Raw genomic sequence first — 15,478 nt, 5'->3', positions numbered from 1 at the left:
TTTTTGTTTGCCCAAAGGACCAGTACCTAAGTACCCCATGCATTGAATCATTTTGTAGCCAGGACCATATTGGTTTGAGGAAATATCACAATGTTGTACCTCCTCATTTTGACTATCTTCCTTAAAGAGCCAGTTAAGAACAACATCCTCTTCCATTTCATCCGCCAAGGAGGTAGAATATTATACAAAGAGACCATCATATATGGTATTCAGAGCTAAAGTTTGTGTTGTCATAGCCTCTGATGGCTTACCCAATTGTTTTGGTGATGGAGGGAGAGAAACTAATGAAAGTACCAGTTCTATCTTGTAGCCATCCATGCTAGTATTTGTAATCTTAAATCTCTTTTCTAAGTCTTTCATTAGTGCTTTTGGATCTGCATTTGGAGAGGCTGCCCTATTATGAGGCACAAAAGTATCTGTACCTTTTGTCAATGCATTACATACGACATTTGTATCAGTAGGAATACTGACTTCAGCTCCGTTATAAGGAAACTTTAAGCATTGATGATATGTTGATGATACTGCCTTCATTTCATGAATCCACAGCCTGCCTAGTAATATATTATATGACAATGGAATATCAAGAAACTGGAAAAGAACTTCTCTCTCTACTGGTCCCTCTCTGATTGGTAATGACACCAGACCTTTAGAAGTCCTTTCTTCTTCATCATAGGCTTTTATTGTTATTTTCTTGCCAGGATCAATGACATTTTTAGAGAATCCTAGTTGTGTAAGCAGATTGTAAGTACAGACATTCAACCCTGCACCTCCATCTATCAAAACACGTTTGACTCTGTGTTTGTGGATCATGGCTTCAATATGCAATGGCTAGTTATGTGGATGATTTAGTGAGTTGTCATCTTCTTCTAAGAAGGTCAAATAGTGAGGTGAAGTCAGATGACCCACCATAGACTGAAACCGATCAATGTCTAAATATTTTGGAACGTTGGTGGTGAGCAATGCTTTATCAGATCTCTTTGTGAGTAGATGAGAGTTTTAGCAATTCAAAGATTGAGATTTCAGCATTTGTCCTTTTCAACTATTCAATGACACTATATCTAGAAGATGATGATGAGGTTAACCTTTTAAATTTTTCCAAGGTTGATTCTTTTTGTTTGTTTGGCAAGGCTGGTGAATTCAATTTTGCTTGAACTAGGTTGGAAGAACTAGCTCCTTGGAGAGTGACTTTCTTCTGAGAACAGGTTAGAGCTCTTGCATATCATGATTCATTTGGTTTATCTTGGACTATAATCACATTGCAATATTCTGATTGGGAAGGCTCAATCATGTTGATAACATTGTCCTGACTGACATAAGTATGATTTACCTTGGCACCTCCTTTGGTCTTTGAAGAATCACCTTGTTCGTAAATAGGCAAAGGGTCTTTAAATGCTTTATGATCTGCATTAGTTGGATGATTCCCAACAACAAATTTACCAGTGTCTATGAGATCTTGAATCTCATGTTTTAGCTTCATGCAATTTTTTATGTTATGACCTTTATTCCGATGGAAGTCACAGTATTCATTTTCTCTCCACCATCTTGGTTTGACATCTAGATCATATGGTCTAGAGTTATCTGGTAGCGTTATCAATTTGTTTTCCAATAGAGTTTTGAAAGTGGATTCATACGATTCTTCGAGAGGAGTAAAATCATGTTCAAGTTTGGAAAGCCAAGGCTTTTCTTTGAACCATTCTTTTGTTTTCTTTGGCGGATTTTCTGCTGCACCCTCAACGGCTTTAAGTGCTTGTGTACCACTAGCCAAGTTGAATATTGTGGATTTTGAGTTGGTTTTTATAGTGTCTACTACTCCATCATTAGCAACATTCTTGTTATTGTCTTTTCCAAACTTCCAATACTTGTTCTTCTCTTTAGAGCTAGATCTTGGTTGTGTTTCTTTCCAAGGTGTGATATCCCCCTTCTTTATGAGCACACCTTCCATTCAAATGGCATTATCTACCATTTTATTAAATGATGGGTGTACTTGCATTTGTATACTATATTTCAGCTCAGGGACCAAGTTATTGGCAAATATATCCATTTTCTCAGAGTCTGGGATAGGTCGTGGATACCTAGAGAGCATCTTTCTCCAACGCTGGAGGAAAGTAAGAAGAGGTTCCCTTGTTTTCTATTGAGTATTACAAAGATCGATCATAGTCACAGGATGTCAAATGTTGTATGAATATTGTTGTAAGAATAGTTGGATTAGTTCTTCAAACATTTTTATTCCTTTGGGTAGACTTGGGAACCATTCCATTGCTTGACCCCCTAAACTCCTTGGGAAAAGGCACATGAGGCATATTTGATCGTGCATGAACTCCATATAGGCAGCACAAAACTCTCTAACATGATCTTGGGGATTTAAGGTACCATCATACTTATCAAATTTTGGGATCTCCACTTGTGAAAGAAATGGAGGCATGTATAGATTCTTGTCAAATGGAAAGGGACATATTTTATCCAGAGAATATTGTTTTGGGGACTTGTCCTTATTCTTTAGTTCTGTGACTTCCATCCGTAAGGCTAGTAATTGTTTGTGTACCATGAGTATAAGTGATTCTTTCTTTTTAGTAACGAGCGTCTGAACATCATATCCAATAGGAAGTTTAGCACCTTGTTTTGCTAGTTCTAAGAAATAGTCTTCCTTCTCTTGGGTCATGATAGCTTTCATCATTTTTCTAAAGTATTTGTCATTTTGACAGTCAAGGATTTCTTTTTCTGGAGGTTCAGTGTCTTCGTCAGCCTCACTTGATAATGAGGAATCATTATCATTTTCAGGAATGTTATTATCGTCTTTGTTTCTGTCATTGTGTTCCGTCTCATATATAGTGAGAGATTTAGGCTCATCAAAAATTGGTTCACCTGATGACGACGATATGTTAGTGAGTGGATACTTTTCGTAAAATGGATTGTCGGTGTATGAAAAGGGTATTCCTTTGCCTTTGGATTCTTTCTTACTAGAACTCTTGGTTTGTATAGGCATTTTTATGGATTAGTGTGACCTAAAGCTATTTGTGATGCAAAGGTCAAGATCAGTTTCAGAGCTAGTTGTTCAGTTAATGTATTGTTTGGGAGAAACAAATGAGATTCAGTTTGGTTTCAAGAATGATCTATCTTGTATAAGATGTTTATCTAAGTTGATTCTAAGCATAGTGTAAGATTTAGTCTGGTTTTAGGAATGATCTATCATGTATAAGATGCTATCTAATTGACTAAAATTTGATAGGTAGTTGATTGAACTAGCTGAAAGATGATCGACCAAATCATTCAACGCAAATGGTAGAGGTACATTATCTTGATCTGTTTATGCTCAAGAAAATTGATAACTAGTATTATGTTCGCTATAGACTATTTTTAGGCAAGTTTGACTGTTCTGTTCAGACAAAACGAGAGACTCATACGACAAGATTTTCTGAACCGGATGACAATTTAGCAGTTATAGGATGACAAAAGTTTTGTTTCGTACGAGTTGCTATTTCTTACCGTATGACAGCTGGGTATGTTCAAGATGACAAAAGACTCAGAGAAGTTCTGTTTCATATGACACAAGATACATAACCAGACGACAGATTAAAATGACTTGTATGACATAGGATCAGGTCTACTATGACAAATTAGAAGACTCGTACGAGATAGGATCAGATGCAACATGGTAAATTATCAAACTCTTATGACTGTTCACAGGACAGAGACTTAAAATTTTGAGTTTTTTCGATTGCTGAGTATGATAACTGAGTATGACCAATTCGGAGATGGACTGATTTTTTACCAAGAAACAAAATTTTGACTTAAGATGGACAAGTTTCTGACACAGACAGAGTTTTGAATTAAGATGGACAAGTTTCTGACACAGACAGAGTTTTGACTTAAGATGGACAAGTTTGATATAGATAGAGTTTCGACTTAGGATGGACTAGTTTCTGACACAGACAGAGTTTCGACTTAAGATGGACAAGTTTCTGACACAGACAGAGTTTCGACTTAAGATGGACAAGTTTCTAACATGGACAGAGTGTCGACTTAGGATGAACTAGTTTCTGACACGGACAATTCTAAATCACTGAGTTATTTCTTGTTTCTCCAATTTTTTGGTATTTCAGTTTTTTGTTTCAGGGATGAAAACACATAAAACAAGTAGTATGTATAGTGACTTTAATCACAACATGCAAACCCTAAGGAATTTGGTGAGGAAAGAAAACCTTTTCTTGTAGACTCAGGTACACACCCAATAGCTAATCAGAATACGGCCACTGACTCTCACGCAATGGATTCTCAACACCGTATTTTCTGACTCCAAATGCTAATGGGGGCACGAAATGACAAGTATCTTGGGAGAGTTACTAGCTCTCTTGTACAAAGATTATCCCCCTTTTGGAAGTGAACCGGGTAGCTTCTAATTTTGAATTGGATTTAGTCAGGGATCCGTTCAGTGCGTCGAGGTATAAACTCAATTAAGAGGTCTCCCAACCTTGAAAACCAAGGTTTAATATACCCAAAGGTACGAAGGAGAACTATTCCCAAGCACTGCCATTGACTTGATTTTCATCAAATTACGTTTATTTTATAGTGGGTTGGAGTACTTGGCATCTAGCCGTTCCCACTTAGGTCATTCCCCTCACATCGGCTGTAATGGCTTTGAGAGTTTTTCAACCCCTCGGGAGGGTAGGCTTGCTAAAGATGTACTAATCTCAAACAAAGAAAAAGCCTCAAGGGTTTGGATTTCTGATTGTCTAGAAAAAGACAAGATTATACTCTCCTACCTCTCAAAATCTTCTAAAAAACATGAAAGACAGATTTGTTCTTTAACCAAATAGCAAGTTAGGTTCCTAAAAAATAAATTTAAAGAATACATGATGTTTAGTCGATTATCCTTAGGCAACCTGCAAAGACAACAAATCAGTAGTCATATTGTCTTTGTGCGACAAGCATATTCTTTGACAAGCATTCTACAAAAACTGATTAGGCTGTGAAAATTTTTGAGATAGACAGATAAACAGTTAGGGTTAGTTGTCAGAATAATCAATAAAAATTATGAAATTTGCCTTTTAACCAGAAAATATAGAGTCATACGACAGTATAAAAACTCATACGATATAGGATCCCAACTCATACGAGATAGGATTCCAGTTCGTACGAAACCTATAGTTTGTCATTTCAGCCTATGGGAATTGTCGTACGAGATGTACGGATGAAAAAAAAAAAAAATCCAAAATCTGAAAAATAACAAAAAACAAAGCATTCAGTCTTGGAGGCCGAAAAATGTAGTCTTTTGCCCCATGGTGGGCACCAGATATGTGTGTGTGAAAAATTAGTCTGTAAGCTGCAAGCACAACACTTCAATTAAGTCATTATATGAATGGTTAGTAATCAATAATCAATAAGTAAAAAACCATAACAAAGTGACTAATTGCCTTCTAAAAGATGCGAGTATAAGATTTCTCTCAGATTTTTATAAGCAATACCAGTGACTAGACTACACCAAGACGAAGGATTTAATCTATATGATATTAACTATATGGATGCAAGATGGATGAATAATTCAATAAAAATAATCAATTCAAGCAATAATGAATGAAAATAATAATGGATGAAAATAATCTAAAAAGCACAATAATCTTCAATGACTCCAGAGCAAAATTAGCGTGATAATAATCTCCAAGTGTGTTCTCAAAAATCTCTGGGGTAAATTGGAATGAGAGTTGAAGACTGAATGTATAGAGAATCACCAAGACAAAAGCTCAATTTAGAATTAATTGAAAATAATTTAGAAATCAGGTTAAGTTAACCTTGAGATAGATTCCAATTATAGTTTAATTGAAATGCATTCAAATTAGAAGTCCAAGTTGCATTGGAAATAATAAAAAATTCATTCCATGCATTTGTGATAAAAATAGATAATTCTTTTATTTATTCAAGAAAAGAGTCTTTTCAATGTAACTGGACTTCTTTTTCTAAAAAGCTTTGAGTTCCAATTTTAGAGAATAATTCAATAATTCAAATAAATTGCTTTTCTGATTTCAATTTTGAATTTAGAAAAAGAAATAATATCTCAAGTTTGATTTCTCTCTCAATTCAAATCTTTTATTTAATTTCAATTCAACTCTTATTTTGTAATTAATTCCTCTTGCATGATTAAATGGCAAATTTATTAATTAATTAAATATGCAAGGATATTTAATAAATTAAAATGGGGTAATTGATCAAAATGACATTCTTGGAAATGATTCAATTAATTAAATGCATATTTAATTAATATTGAGTAATTGATTTGCCATGTGATATTTTATGATTAAAGAATTAATAATGTGCTCAAAATTGATTTAATTGCCTTTGGTTAGGACCTTGGTGATGTTTTTGAGATTAGGGGCCCATGGTTTAGATGACCATTTTTAGGGTATTACAGCAAGAGGTATATCAGACAGGAGCTCGAGTCATAATATACGATCATTTACATAGGACTTGAATTACAAAATTACACAAAATGATAGACATGTCAAAAAGCATCATGGAGTATACAACTAACTAAACACAAACGAGGAAATAGGGTCATTGTTGTCACCCATAGGGGGGAGCCATGCAGTCCAGCCTAGCTCTCCCTCGCACCAGACCAGCACATTTTCTTCGGCAAACTGATCTCTATAGGGGTGGGAGGGTAGTCCTTCCAGCTCTAGCTCGATGAAGTCTTCTCTCTATTGTCGTGCCTCCATCTCTTGCATGAACCTCATTAGCCCTTATTCAAAATGAGTCTTATTGCTTCCCATTCGATCCCAAGTGAAGCCATGTGAGAGCTCTCTTATGAAAACTAGAGTAGACCCATTCTTTAGCCACTTGTCAAATTTGTCTTCCTCTAGTCTTAGTACCACTATGACCTACATAGCAACAAGGTAGGGGACGAGTCTCCTAAGAGACTCAGTGAGGTTCCGACTCTTTCCATTAAACACATCATCAATCCTAAATTTCCAAATGATCCACATAATTTCCAAAGAGAGAGAAGACTAGAAAAAATTAGCATGTTTCTTGCCACCTCTAATATAACCAAATACCATCTCTTGAACAGTTAAACAATTGCTATTAAGTGAGATACCAAATAGATTCCAAACCTCTTTAGCAAAATGACAACCAAAAAAAATGTGGTGTACAGATTCAGGGATACAGAAAAGTTTACATAGTAGGGGGTCTCCATTGTTGTCCTTAAGTGGCAGTTTATGGAGCAGGAGTCTCCAGGCAAAAGAATTCTTCTTTGGTTTAGCCGGATTAGACCAAAATTTTGAGAGGGTAGAATGCCATTGTTTGGAGTCCCAAGAAAGGTTCCAGGTGCAGTTAAGGTGGTTAAAGATATCCATAGAATCGGAAAGGGCAGAGTAGATCATTTTGGCCTTGGTTAGCAAAAAGGGAGACCCATCTAACTAGCAGGCTAAAGGGGAGGGGGAGGAGGGGTTAGGAGAGGGAAGGATGGGAGCAAGTGCAGACTTAAGGATGGTATAGGTTCTGGCCTGGGAGAAGGGGAGGTTGAATTTAGAGCTGAGAGTTTCCTAGGAGGCCAGAGTGCCATCTTCTAGAATGTGTTCAAATGTGACCAATCCCTGGTTGTGCCATTTTAGGGCAGAGCATCCTTGAAGACAGGCTAGTTGTTTCCCATTTTGTAGAACATTCCACCATATAGATCTTTCTAGGTTGAGAGAGCCTTTTTTATCTATTATGTCTTTATTGCTAATGTATTGTCTAACATGGTTCCAGGCTTTCCATATAGACTTGAAGGCTTCTGACCCTGCAGGGGAGACCTCAAAATTCCCAGCAATTAGATCTCCCATGGGTAGGTTCTTCCATTTTTTTGCTGATTTTGGGGTGGAGCTTTGAATAATGTTTCTAATAAGCACTTTCCAAGGTTCATTTCCATCAATGGCTTTACAAATCCATTTGTCAGCCAGGGCAGTTCCTTGAAGTTTGAGGTCTTTGAGGCCCATACCTCCCCGAGTCTTAAATCTGATACACCAATCCCATTTAACAACATGTTGCTTCTTTTTGCCTTTTCCATCTGACCAGAGGAAGTTCTTGATTTGTTTTTGAATATAGTTGAACTAATAATTGCTAAATTACCAGGCTGAGGAGCAGTATATGTTATATGAAGATAGTAGTTTCTGACAAACCTAAAAATGACCTGCTAATGATAGGAAGTTCCGGTTCCATTTAGTGAGTTTCTTATCAATTTTATTTTTGAGCCATTCCCACATTTATTTCAAGTTTGGGGAGATAGAGAAAGGGATTCCCAGGTATCTAATGATGGTATCTGGGCCTCCCCACTTTAGATCAAACTTAGACAGCCAGATGGGAGGGGTATCAGTCCAACCTAACAGGGTAGATTTGTGAAGGGCAATTCTACTACCTAATGCTTTGGAGAAGATCTCAATATTGTGAAGAAGATGTGTTAAATTTGTAGAGGATAGTTGTGTCATCTGCAAACTATATATTAACGACTTCTTTCTTTGTTAGGGAGTGTAATTCCTTTAACCCTAGGGGATAAGCTGAAGTCCTTTAGTATGTAGTGCATAACATCAGCAACCAAGACAAATAGGGTCGGGGCAAGAGGACACCCCTGTCTAATTGATCTAGAGAGAGTGATGTTATCAGATTTTAATCCGTTTATTTCCACAACTGCATTGGCATCACTAAGTAGTGTCTAGACAATCTTGTAGAAGGAGTCCGGGAAACCCAGACTAGCTAGCATCTGAATTATGAATCCCCATTCTATCCTATGATATGCCTTCTTGAAGTCTATTAGTAGCATAGCCCCATTCTGACTGGAGACCTTAGCCCATTCAAGAGACTCCTAGTAGGTCACCAAGTTCTCAAGGATGAACCTGCCTTTAACAAATCCCGTTTGGGTAGGATTAATAATCTTTGGCAATATTCTAATTAGCCTATTTGCTGCTACTTTGGCCAATATTTTATAAGATACATTTAGTAGCATGATAGGCCTCCAGTTCTTAACCAGGGTCTTGTCTCCCTCCTTGGGAATGAGATTGATAAGCCCTTGGTTGATCTCTTTTCCTAGGGTTCCTTTGGATATAGCCTCCAAATATAGGACATGGAGGTCATCTACAATCCATTTAAAGTTTTTCTTATAGAACTCCACTGGGAATCCATCTGGTCCAAGGGATCTGTCATTGCCCATAGAGGAGATAGCCATGGCTATTTCCTCTCTTGAGATAGAATGCCCCACAACCTCAAAGTCCTCCTCATTAAGCTTGGGTGGGGTCAATTTCTTAATGAGCTCTCGAGCATGTCTGTGGTCTTCATTTACCTCTTTTGAGGTAAAAAGCTTCTGATAATAGAGGGAGAAGCGTTGTAGGATCTCCTGAGAGTATGTGATGTGAGTGTTATTTTCCCATATAACATTGATGTTCTCCTTAGCTTCCTTAACTTTGAGCATATGGAAAAAGAATTTGGAGCCCTTGTCCCCCGAGTCCAACCAATTTAGTTTGGACTTGGTTTTTGGCCCTTAGATTTTTGGTTCTAAAACTTCCTGAGGTGATCTTTGATTGTCATCAGAGTGCAAGTGAGGTTTTCATCATTTAGAGAGTTCTGAAGATTCATTTCTACATTACATAGATCCTCCTGGAGTAGTCTTTCTACCCTCCTCGCATCCTTGGCCTTATTTTTGCCCACTATTTGACAAAGGATGCTCCAAGTTTTTATGTTTGCATTCCATGCATCTGTACTAGAGAGCTGGTTCCTATCTTTTTTGTTAAACAACCTGATAAAGGCCAGGGCAGAGAAAAAGTCCTCATCTTCTAGGAGTCTAGTGTTGAGGATGAATGAAGGAGCTCTTGAGGAGGAGGGGGGGTCTCTGTGGAGAGGTCAATTCCCATTATTATCGAGTGGTGATCTGAGAGGGTAAATGGGGAGACAAAATAGTGATCACCATTAGGGCCTTTGTCTATTATAAAGTGGGATTTTTTAAGGTAGAGTCTATCCAGTCTGCAATAGATCCTTTTATTCAATTGTTGATAGTTGCACCAGGTGTTCCATATAGTGTTCAAATTGTCTTTCCTTCTAGCAATAGGGTCAAAGAGATGTAGTTTATTGATCATTCTATCCCATTGAAGCCTTTCCATTCCCTTCCATTCAAATTTGTTGCCCCCTTTTTTATCACTGGGGGATTCCACCATATTGAAGTCTCCCCCAATAATCCAAGGGATATCCTCTAGGGTTGTTAGTTAGTTCCATAGTTCACCTCTTTCTCTATAGTCATTCGGGGCATAGATAGAGCAGATTCCAAACTTTTGGTTCTCCATTTGAATAGAGACCCATATATCTCTAGCACAGGGGGATTGTCCCCAGTTAACTACTTTGTTGGCCTATTTAGGACTAAGGAGTATGGATGAGCCACCTTTTCCTTTGGTGTGGTTAGTGTAAAAGAAGGTAGACTCCCTCCAAATACATTTGAGACCAATTTGCAGGGTGAAACCCACAGCTTTTAGCTCCTACAAGAGGAGGCAATCCATGTCCTTATGTGCATTAAGAAACCTCTTTATGATGTATTTCCGATCAGGGGCCTCCAGGCCTTTGATGTTCCAAGATATAATTTTCAGCATGATTCACCTGGTTGGGGAGGGTCAGTTTGGGATTTAAATCCCTAAAAACATTTGGGCCAATCCTCTTTGTTTGCTATATTGTTAGTATCAAATGCAATAATAGAGGAGGGTCTACCTCTCTTTTTCCTTTCCTTGGAGATTTGTCCAGGGCCTAGAGATTCCTTCCTGTTAGCACTATCCTTGCTGTTCTTAGGAAATCTCTTCCTCCTACTTTTTTTGTGTTTAACCATAGTAAATCCATCTTGAGGGACTGCTAGTCCTTGTTCAAAGTTGGTTTCTACTGGAGTGAAGGGGTCTATGCTAGGCTCCACACCTTGAGTGGTAGTTGACTCTGCCTTTAGGTCACTAATAGGGGTGCTAGTAATATAGGGGACAACACTAGCAGGGTCTCCCCTAGAGGCCTCTAAAGTACCAGATTCATCTAGAGGGGTTGATGGTACCTCCTCCAAAGTAGGTCTTCCCCATTCCCCTTGCAGGGTAGGGGATTCCTCATAATTGAGTGCATTAAGTTCCTTGCTAGTGGATAGTTCAGGGTCCTGGGCCAAGGCCTTGCTAATGGTGTCTTCCATATCTGGAACACCCCTATCAAATGTCCTCAAGGTTAGGTAGCTGACACTGAGAGGCTTCAATTTCCAAATTCTATTTGAAGAGGTTCTGTTCAATAATTTTCCTATCTTCTGCTACCTTTCTCAGTTTTTCCATCACTAGTTGTTGTGCATTAAGGGTCCTCGGGTTTGAGAGATGAGTAGGAGTATCAACTATTTCAGATGGAGTAAAGGGGGGAGGCTGAGCAGTGGTGAGGGCCTCTTTGATAGAATTGTTTGTGTCTAGGATGGAGTTAGCCATCGACGGGGTTGAAGAGGAAGGGGGAGGGAGAAGAAGCAGGTGGGGGGAGGGGGGGGGGGTGAGGAAGGGACATGAGGGGGGGGGCAAGGGGGCATGTTTAGGGGGCGTGGCTTTAGCTATAGGAGGGGGACCGAAGGCCCGAGTTTTTTGACCTTGAAGATTTGTTTGATAATAAGGGATATTTACTTATAAAATGACCACTAACCTTTCAAAAGTGGTAGACTTCTATTCCACCCATATACTCAATTGAACAACAATAAGTTTTATTGTTGAGTCGAATAACAATTTCTGCAGGGTAAACCATACCTGGTTTCAAGGCAATGAGTAGTCTAGCATCGAGATGAGGGAGTACCGAGGGAGAAGAGTCGATTTTTATAATTTTCCCCAAGGGTTCTGCAATTTTGTCAACACAGGACCAGAGGAAAGCTGGAACATTCTTAATGGTTATCCATTTTGGGAAGGAAAGGGCAAGAATTTCATCGTTACAAGCTTTAGGGTCCCAACGAACCGCCCTAAAAGACGAATTTCCTATTGACCAAAACTATTTATTTACAATTTTGCTTTGGCTTTCCTTATTATCAAAGAAAATTAAAAACAGACCCTTTTGAATCATTCTACAAAATGAAAATTGAAACCCTATTTTATTGACCCACACATCTTGCAGCCATTTATTCATATATTGACGAGATGGTAATTTATTTACATCAAAGGCAGGGAAAAAAATTGTTGAATCCCTAAGTCTAGAAATCTCAAGAGAAATGATAGAGAGCATAGAGTCGTTAGGTTTAATGGTGATGCGTTTGGATGAGTGGACCTCACCTTGTGCTGTCGCGAGATTGGTTTCATCTTCATGGTAGAGAGCAACTTCAAACTTTGCATCTTCGGGGAATGAAAACCACTTGCCCTCCACCGCTTGGCTGAAGGTTTTCCGTAGCTCTTGAGCATTCACAGAGGGAGGAATGGGTTGTTTAGGGTTATTGGGGCCATCTTTATTCAGCTCCATTTATTGTAGGAGAGGTAATAAATAAATTGAGGGCTTCCCAACAAGGCCAGGGAGCCCTCGCATGTGGTAGCATACTGCAACCACCGGCACCATGGGGTTTCATGCCCTAGTTGCAGAGCGCCTTCTCTTTCACCAAAAAAAAATTGAGGTTAAATTTAAATAAGGACTTCTCTTGTAATATTATAATGTATTATATGAAATCAAATTATAAAATGCATATATAATTGGCATTGTAAAGGATGCCTTAATATAGTATGAAGTTTAATTATATGAACCTAAATATCTATGTTTAAGGAGCCAACATGTCTAGTAAATAGATGTGAAAAAATTATACCTAAAAAATTATTCTTTACATTTACTATCTACAATTTTCCATCAAGTTGAAATACAATAATAAAAGTTTGAAGAAATTTGTCGGCCAATACATTTTTATAAAAGATATAAATAAATTTAAAAAACTGAATTTTTTACTTTAATTATATGGTATATTGTTGATTATTTCTTATTAAGTTCAAAAATTATTATTCTTATTTTTTTATTTGAATAATTTTAATGTATAATTTATATTGATTTTAATAATGAGCGCACTTATCAATTACATCTTTAAGGGTAATAAGAAATGGGAACTCTTTTTATTATTAGATCCAATTTTAAAGATAATTTTATTTGATTTTTTTAATTTAGTTTTTATTAATTTTAATAACAAACTCTTATTCTCTCAAAATTACTCATAAATTTAAATCACTACAACTTGTTACATTATTTAGAGTAATGACTTATAAATTTAAATCACTACAACTTGTTACCATAATTTTTTTCTATAACTTACTAAGTTTGACATCTTTTTTATTTGGTAAAACATACTAAGTTCTATAAATTACTCATAGTAATGACTCTATGTAAATATGGAGTAATTCCAACTTGTAATAACAAATGCTTTCCACATTATTGACACTAATGAGTTATAAATTTAAATCACTACAACTTGTTACCATAATTTTTTTCTATAACTTACTAAGTTTGACATCTTTTTTTATGTTTTCTATATCTTTCCTTTCTTTACTACATTGTGATCTCTTTGTTAATTTTAATAAAATAATCATTCTTTCTAAATTACTCATAGTAACGTGTCACTATTAATATGGGATCACTACAACTTGTTACCATATTTTTTTTCTAAAACTTACTAAGTTTTGTATATTTTTTTTTCGTAAAATTTACTAGGTTTATATATTTCTCATTTTTACTACACTCTTGATCTTTTTTCAAGCAAAATATTGAAACATCTATTTTATGAGAATTATCTTGTTTTATCTAAAACTTGCATGATATATATTATTATCCTTAAAAATCTATTCATTCTAAAGTCGATACCAAATTTAATAAGAAAGCTAAAATTACATTAATGTTGAGCCTTAAACCTTTTTATTTGAGTGAAAAATTAATGTATAATTTTTTATTTCTATTACCTATGACATGTTGATATACCAACCCTAATCTAAAAGTAAGAGACCCTATGAAAATATTCATTTATATTAGTATTATTTATAAAGATATGTTGTATTAGAAACTTTCAATCTTAATATTTAAAAGTTTATTAAAAATTGATTTTTTTAAAAATATAAAAATATGTTCTTTAAATAAATAAAAAGTCATGAGTAAATAAATTGGATAGAATAAATATATTAAATACTTATTTATAAAAGTTAGATTTGGAGAATTCTTTGGTTATTTGTGGCCCTTTTTAATTGGCAGTTACTAATGAGCCAACAACGTTACTAGGTCTTTATTCACTAAACTTGTATGGATGCATGCATTTCTGACAAGAAAACCTCAATTCCAAAATGCTTTAGTGAATATTCATACCCCAATATGGTGCATGTATCGAAATTATGAGTAAATTCTATCCATTTGTATGTTAAATTCAAAGCTTGCGATCTTCTAGCCTCCATTCTAGATTTTAAAGTCCCAAATCCTAAGCCCAAAATAGTGAAGCCCATAGAAATGTAAATACCTATATCCAGAAAGCCACTTATGTCTCACATTTTTCAAATATCTAAATATAGCACTAAAATTGACATCGAATTATAGAAACCCGATTTTGAAATGATAAATCTACGTACACACTATGAAGTCAAATCAAAATGTAAGCCCGATCAATTGCAGGAATTCTAACAATCTGAATATGTAATTTTATAATTTCATCAAGAAATACATTTTACCTTCATGTTGTCGGCTCTAATATTAAAATGGACTCTTAGAGGTGTTAATGAGTGAGTACAAGTATATACAACAGTTGCATGGCAGATAGAATTATCATAAATGACTCCACTATTTTCCGCATAAACATTGAAATGAACAGTAAGGGTAATTGCATGAACAAAAAGGGGGTATAAGTTAGTTTTTTTTTTTTTTTGAAAAACAGGTAAACTTGAACTTCAAAGAGATATTTGAAAGTCATGCATTAAAAACTAGGAGTTGAAAAAAGAAGAATAATTGTATTTCTCTGAATCTTGTTTCTAAACTACTAAAGTTTTTTAAAATTGGATAAGATTAAGAGGGTCAAACCTCTCGCAGACGAAAAACTGTTTCTGATTTTTTCAGAAAAAACATAACATAGCTGTTTCTGTGCACTCCACAAAATATATAGTTAGATTTAATATTTTTCAAAACCCTTTGGTAGGATGATAGGTAAGAGTGAGATATAGAGGTTGTGTATTTTTTTGTAATTTTTCATTGAGTATTTTTTTAAATGATTTTTTGAAGTGACCGCATCTTGAACATTTAGTACCTATTCGTGCGCTAGGCATAACTAATCTAGTGTACACCAATAATATATAATTTATTTTAAAGTTGGTCAAGTATATCAAAAGTTATTAAAAAATGGTAGACATATGTCTGTGAGGACTGTCAAGGCACTGGTAAAGAAAATTTAAGTTTACTATGCAAATATTGTCCAAAAATAAAAAAAATTATATGGTCAGAAAACTGAGAAGATGTGTGAGATTGTGGTGGTATTTTTAGACATACCCAC

The sequence above is a fragment of the Cryptomeria japonica genome, chromosome 1, assembly GCF_030272615.1.
Source record: "Cryptomeria japonica chromosome 1, Sugi_1.0, whole genome shotgun sequence".
NCBI lineage: Eukaryota > Viridiplantae > Streptophyta > Pinopsida > Cupressales > Cupressaceae > Cryptomeria > Cryptomeria japonica.
This window is presented reverse-complemented; position numbering follows the sequence as displayed.